Source organism: Silene latifolia, chromosome 1 (genome assembly GCF_048544455.1).
Source record: "Silene latifolia isolate original U9 population chromosome 1, ASM4854445v1, whole genome shotgun sequence".
Taxonomy (NCBI): Eukaryota; Viridiplantae; Streptophyta; class Magnoliopsida; order Caryophyllales; family Caryophyllaceae; genus Silene; species Silene latifolia.
In genome coordinates this window covers 122,925,774-122,933,148 of record NC_133526.1, presented here as the reverse complement: position 1 = coordinate 122,933,148, position 7,375 = coordinate 122,925,774, and the positions used below count along the sequence as shown (strand labels likewise).

The 7,375-nt window shown below is 42.0% G+C and overlaps 1 long non-coding RNA gene across 1 annotated transcript; it reads right to left on the bottom strand.

Annotated features, from left to right (window-relative positions):
• Positions 1–5,607: 5,607 nt before the first annotated feature.
• LOC141601864 (uncharacterized) lies at positions 5,608–6,439 on the bottom strand. The gene is made up of 2 exons (XR_012524369.1): positions 6,288–6,439; positions 5,608–5,813 (listed from the first exon to the last, which is right to left on the bottom strand). It is a non-coding gene; the product is annotated as an uncharacterized LOC141601864 (long non-coding RNA).
• Between the last annotated feature and the right edge of the window lie 936 nt (positions 6,440–7,375).

The window sequence follows — 7,375 nt, the reverse complement described above, 5'->3', positions numbered from 1 at the left end:
ACCCTCGCTGAAAACTAGGTACTCGATCGAGTACCCAACATACTCGATCGAGTAGCCCCCTACTCGATCGAGTAACCTAGCTACTCGATCGAGTAGCCTCTACTCTATCGAGTACCACCCTTAACACGCAACCCAAGATGACTTCAGCACTTACTTCTAAGACTATTCCCGCTCCCAAGGTCAGTCAACGCTGGTCAAAGGGTCCCTAAAAGGACGGGTATTACAGTCTTCCCCCCTTAAAAAGAACTTCGTCCCCGAAGTTCAACTCACCTCTCCCGCTCATGGCACGGAACCAACACGATCTCACCAACCGTCCCGGCCAAACCACTACCTCTTGGAAATACCATACCATCCCCCCATGTCATCATCATCACCGTCCACATTTATACCTATCGACTCTTACCACTATCATGCAAGCGTTATCACCGTCAACCGTTATTCTATATATATATATAAAACATCTGACTCGCAATGCGAATCGCCACTCACGATCACCCAACATACAGTAACAACTATCAAACTATCAATCTAGCACATATCTCATATCCACTTTCATGTGGTACAACTAATGCCACCATGTTACTCGGCAATGTGATTCAAATACGATTCATCGCACTATAACTATTTCTTCATGACCGTCTCTTGAAACATACAACCACACTCACTTTAAAGAACTAAAGTAATTCGTTATACTTCCGGAAATTTTTTTTTTTTTTTTTGTAACTAAAGCAAAACATAATACCAACAACATTATAAACAAGCAAAACATTATTCAAAAACAACCTTTTTATTTCGCGACATTACTCTTCCCCTCTAAAAAGGAACTTCGTCCCCGAAGTTCACCACCCAAATTTCCCGCATTTTACTTATTATTTGATTCATGACATGGGTTAAAACATGTTATCTATCGTGGACATTACTCGTTAAGCACAAACTCGTTAAATTAGAATTCATACACAAGCCACCTGAATGACTAGCCGCCGTCTAGCGGGCACGTTAAAATGGTATGCACAAATATGTGAGAAGATTTAATTCCGGTAATGGGATGAGGACAAGGCGTATGCAACATTTAAGCAAAAGAATATATCGCCGGTTTATTAATTGGTAACAATATGCGTAGAAAACTCAAGCACGACTTCCAACATAGAGAATTAATGGTTCAACGATGTTACTAAGCATTAACAACCACGTTAAGTATGAAACTTGCAATTATAAAACAATTGAACATTTTAAATTTTCGAAAATCTCCTGTAACAGTGCTACTCGATCGAGTGTGTCATGGTACTCGATCGAGTGACATGCTACTCGATCGAGTGTCTTGGCTACTCGATCGAGTAGCTCAAGATCAGAAACTTTTCTCTCTTTTCTTCCTGCAGCTACTCGATAGAGTACGGGGTACTCTGTCGAGTACCTACAGGCCATATTCCTTATAAAACATGTCATAAGTTAACATACATGCGCATATTGGTCATATAAAATCGAGTCGGAACGACTCCCCGACTTCTAATATCCTGCAACCAGTTAGAATATCAAATCCGGCCTTATGGCCAACCATACAAATCCAACTAAGTCTCAATAATAAAAAGAAACAACTACTAAAGTCTAACAACAACATCACCACCTAACATCAACTACCATCAACAAAGATAAGAACAAGGAGTATCACTCCTCCTGCTGCTGCTGTTGCCCGAACATCACCTCGTCATCTCCACCACCAGAAGTACCTGCTCCCGATGACCCGATCCCCGCATCCCCTCCTGCTCCTGCTCCTGGGCCCACGTACCATGGAGTCAAGCCACCATAAGGAAAGGACTGAGGTGCCCCCCACGTCGACTGATCCACCCCGTAGGAATGGAAAACCCCTGAGTAGTCCCCAACTCCACTCCACCAAACTGGATGCGGTCCCTCGGTCCCTATCCCCTGAGCGTACGCCATCTCGTGCATGTTCCGGAGTGTCAAGGTAGATGACACTCTATCTGCCAAGTAGCTGGACCGCGTCTCCGGGGTGTCGAGGTAAGGGTAGCACGGAAAAGGTCCGTCGCTTTGTGGTGCTCTCGGGCCGTGGCCTAGTCTCCGAGGCCCTCTCCCTCACTCGACGGGGTCCTCTCCCCAACCTAGGTCTCTCCACCGCCACAACCGACGCATTCTCCCCTTCTTCGGCCGGCATCACCTCGAGAAGGGTGTCGTCGATGAGATAGGTCTGCTGCGGTGGCGGGGTCCATCAACATCCTCCTCCTCCTCCTCAAAGATCGGAGTCCACGACCACCACCGCCGGCTCTAAGGGCTCCGTCGGTGGGAGGTGCTCAGAGCTGGAATCTTCATCCAACTCACGCCCCACACCCTCCAAGCTAGGCTACCGTCAGCCAAAGTCCTCAACCACTTCAGGTTGAGATAGTAGTCACGGTCCATGGTGGGCACAGGGGTAGCTAAAGGCACATAATCCGAAGAAGCCTCGAAAGAGGTTAGCTTTTCAACTAACCGAGTGGCGATGGCGCCACAACTCGTGCACGGGAAGAGGCGTAGCCATCAAGGCAAGGGCGGCACAAACCATGGAAGGAGCATTAAAGACCACTTTCCTGGCCCGCTCCGGGTTCAAGTAGGACATCAGAAGTAACACCTCATGGTTGTTCAGCTTACTGATATCCGGTCGATCATAAAGGAGGTTCGAGAGAGAACGGAGAAAGATCCTCAATGTGACATCTTTGAACGTCATTAATCAAAGCATGTTACTCGAGGTAGGAGCTGGTTTCCGGTCGGCAAGGCAACAAAGCGGCATACACCGCACTCGGCAGGGATGTCGGTGATAGAATCCTTGGGAGGCTTAGCCAACCCAAGGTGAGAAGCAAACAAGTCCATTGTCAACAGAAAACTGGTGTTCATCAATCTAAACTCAACAGTCTGGCCCGCTGGGTCATAGTGAAAGGAGCTCATGAACTCCAAGGTAAGAAAAGGATAAGAGTGTTTCCTCAGCCTATACAAACCCGTAAAACCCAAGGTCTCGAAAATGTAACGGACATCCGTCTCTATCTCCAACTCCTCTAACACAGTAGTGTCAATACACCGTGTAGGTCTCATTTTGCGTTTTTGTAAAGTTACAAAACGCTCTCTCTGCTTGAAGTCAACAAAGACAACTGAAGGGTACTCGGAAGCTGCGGGTACCACAGTCCACTCCCTTCCCCATCTCGGGTGGATTACCCCTCCCCGTTTACTTTGGCGGGTTCCTAAGTTCGATCTCGGATCTGTTTCAAAGATATGACTTAAGCAACTTACTTAAACACGTAAAGCATATACTTCATGTAATCTTGAACTTAACTTATTCAGTTAAGTACATCAATTTACCAACAAATTTCAACATGTGAAGCACATAAGTCATGCCATTTACCTTGAATATTAAGCTATGTACACACATTCACCAGCAGTTTCTAAGATTTTGACGTACAAGCTCAAATTATTACTACTCATACGCCATAGTTGTGAAAGGAATTATCATGGTGATTACATATGCTCAACAAATTTGAATATCCTAGCATGATTCTAAGGTTATTCCAAACACACTTCTAATCTCATGTGAGGCATTCTTACTAATTTATGAGAAAGAATAATTTATAACATATCATTATCACCCTTCACTATTATGTACAACAACTCAATTAGGATTTTCAGACGGTCTTTACAGCTGTGATAATTTTGGCATATTTTCATCAATTATTGTTTCTATTTTCACATTGAAGTTCAACTCATACTTATAATGTCAATTACAACATCAATTTTCAATTATAAATCACGAATTTCTATTTGAGGCACTTTTAAGACGGAGTTTTAAGGCAACTTTCTAAGGGTAAAATCATCAAAATCTATCCTCCAACATGATATAAACAATACTTAAGGCTCAATTCTACCATCTAACCATTGTAAAACAACCAAAAATCAATTTCAATTTTGGAAACCCTAGAAATTTCGATTTCAAATTTTGCAATTTCTAATCTAATTTACAGCAATTAGTCACCAACAAGCATGAAAAGGAGGCATGTGAATCATATTTCAACCATCAAAGACAACAACCTACCCATGTGAACCGAAAATTTCAGATTATTTCACCATTCTTACACATTCAAAGCAATAAATCGCATAAATTAGGAAGGAAAGCATACCTTGATTGATTAACAAAGCAAAAGAACGGAATTAAACAAGAAAAAAAATCAACCCCAAGAATCACCACTAACCCAAGAGAAAGAGAGATTTTGAGAGGAATGAGGTTTAGCTATCTCGAAATATAGAGGAAGGATGAGGAGAATGGGAAAGAAATAGGAAGAATAGGGGTTTTATGAAAACCCGTAGGATTCGCTGTACAGTAACCTACTCGATCGAGTACCTGGGGTACTCGATCGAGTACCACCCTACTCGATCGAGTGCCCTGGGATACTCGATCGAGTACCACCCTACTTGATCGAGTAGGAGCTATTTCGTCGAGTATCTGTAGGAAATTTCCCCCACATCCCGACGCCATAGCCTCCTAACTAGATCGAGTAAGGTCCACTCGGTCAAGTAAACACTCGCACTCGGTCAAGTCTAGTTAAGCACTCGGTCAGAAGTACGAAGTAAACCGAAAATACCTGCAAAACAACACCACGTGTCGAGTCCAAACTAAGTTCGGAATTCGGCACTAATTATCGTACTTGCTCATGCATTATCATCACGAATGAAGCATACATTACATCCCGCCATACAAATTGCCCAACTCGAATCATTTCTAAACATAATTCCGCCATCATAATGCACTTAAACTTGCTTTACATGTTACTAATAAACTCGTGTTTACTTCAATTTGAAGCGTATAATTAACATTATTTCTTTCTTTCACGTACCACATAAATACATATTTTTCAAACAAATTATTCAATCATGTTTTACATTCTATCATAAACAATTGATTCTGCACGAATTAAATATTACGCAGCGGAAAAATTTCAACCAACAAGTAAGGCATAAACGCATTACTATATGTTATGCCTCGAATTATATCTCAACTATACTATAACTATCATCATAGCACTTACGGTAGGATTTATAAACTCGTATATGACTACCGTCATCATTAACTTATAGCAAACACCCACATGTTCACTCTTCATATCACAACATTCCGCTCCACATCCTCACGCATCACTATTTCGTAAATTTTCGTCACATATCTCATAACCATCGTATAAGCTCACTAATCATTCAAAGAACTTCAATAATCTCATCAACAATTACCATACACGGCCCAATTATCAATATCACACCCCTATTAACTCTAACAAAGATTTAACCGGAGGTAGCTCCGGCACACTTAACATGCACATCACACACATATACACGGACTCCACATTCCCATACCACGTGACTGGCTTAAGTATCATGGGGCCAAGATTTTGAAATGAGGGCGCCTACTCACCCAAAATCTAGCATCAGCTGGGGCTCCCATTACACATACACCAGGTTCATTTTATTAGACTCGCTACGTTCATTATGTTCATTTGTTACAGGTTCCAAAATCGTCGCTCTGATACCACTTTGTAACACCCCCATATTCAGAGGAGCCTTAACTAGGCCTTCCTTAGGATATAAGGGCGTTACCATCTCGGTTGCCCGAGGATAGCAATAATCAAATGTCGATAAAAGAACTATTAAGTTATATTACAAGCGATTTAAACCAAAATACGATACAAAGGTACAACTCAAAGACTACTCGCTAAGACTGCCATATCTCGTGAGGACTCATCCCTGCCCGGACTCCAGCTATCATCAACACCAATACCTGCTAAGACTGACTGCTCACCATAAGGGATCACGGCAGACACATAACAAACAAACAACCACACAAGGTCAGTACTGAGATAAGACGCAGCAATAACACTACAACTAACAACACCATACGACGCTATCAGTCTCGCACACGCAAACACAACAATCCAACCAACCTCTGTCACTGACTGTCCACTGGACCAGTCCTGCCAGTGGGGGACCGCAGCCGTACCCACCAAATCCCCGCTCATCGTATCGAGCGATAACCCTGTCCATTAATGTGCACATCCCTTCTGTGGCGGGTTCCACAGAAGGCGAAACTAGGGCGTGAAGCCACTCCCGCAAGTGACCCCACTCAGCCGAGGCCACGCCTCGCGAACCATCAACAACGATCACAACCACAATCACAGTACAATACAATTACTATGTCAAGCAATCACAATACTATCACAACGACCGACACACTAGACGATCTACAGAAACTGAGTAGGCGAACCTACCTTTAAGCCATCGCAACCAATCCATGCCGACAGATAACATGTCCAGCGATCAAGCAACGCCTATAACCAGAATACAATTCTAGATTACTAACAAGCAAACCCTAACTATGAAGAACAAGGACACGGATGATGATTATGACATACCTACAGGGAGAAACTCAGCAAAAGACCGCTACCCGACTCAAGAGACGCTCTCCTAAGGCACAAGGATCTTCACAAAGGTTTCCATGGAGGTTTTGAGGTGAAGGGAAGGGAAAGAGGCGACTGAAAGATAGGAGGAAAGTGGTGGAAGTGATATGCGGATTTAACAAAACGCGATATAAAACCCTCGCTGAAAACTAGGTACTCGATCGAGTACCCAACATACTCGATCGAGTAGCCCCCTACTCGATCGAGTAACCTAGCTACTCGATCGAGTAGCCTCTACTCTATCGAGTACCACCCTTAACACGCAACCCAAGATGACTTCAGCACTTACTTCTAAGACTATTCCCGCTCCCAAGGTCAGTCAACGCTGGTCAAAGGGTCCCTAAAAGGACGGGTATTACACCTATGCTTTTCTTATAATACACTATACAAATATGGTTGTATAGACATAAAATTTCACATTTTTTCAAACTATCTTATATAAATCTAAGAATAGTACAATCTAAATTTACATTAACTTACATAATGTATTTATATAGTACATTTTTCATTGAGTAGGTCTCCAGAGAGACGGCCTCTCAATAATTTTATTGAGAGACTATTTTACAATTTTAATAAAAAATGGTATTAAAGGTAATAAAATAGGTACAAAACTAAAATGAGTACATTAATTATGTAAATAGATACGAAATTACTATGTCACGATCAACAAAAAAAGGGTCACGAAATACAATAAAAGGGTACGAAAAACTGGTCTCTTAATAACTTATTGAAAGACCGTAAAGGGAAGATAAAAAAAAAATTATGGTAACATAAATACAAAGCATAAAATGTTAAGGGAAAATAAAAAGGTCATCCCATTAAATTAAAGAAATAAAGGTAAAATAAATAGGGTAGATTAATAACCAAATTTATGAGCGAAAAATAAAAAGTTTGTATTA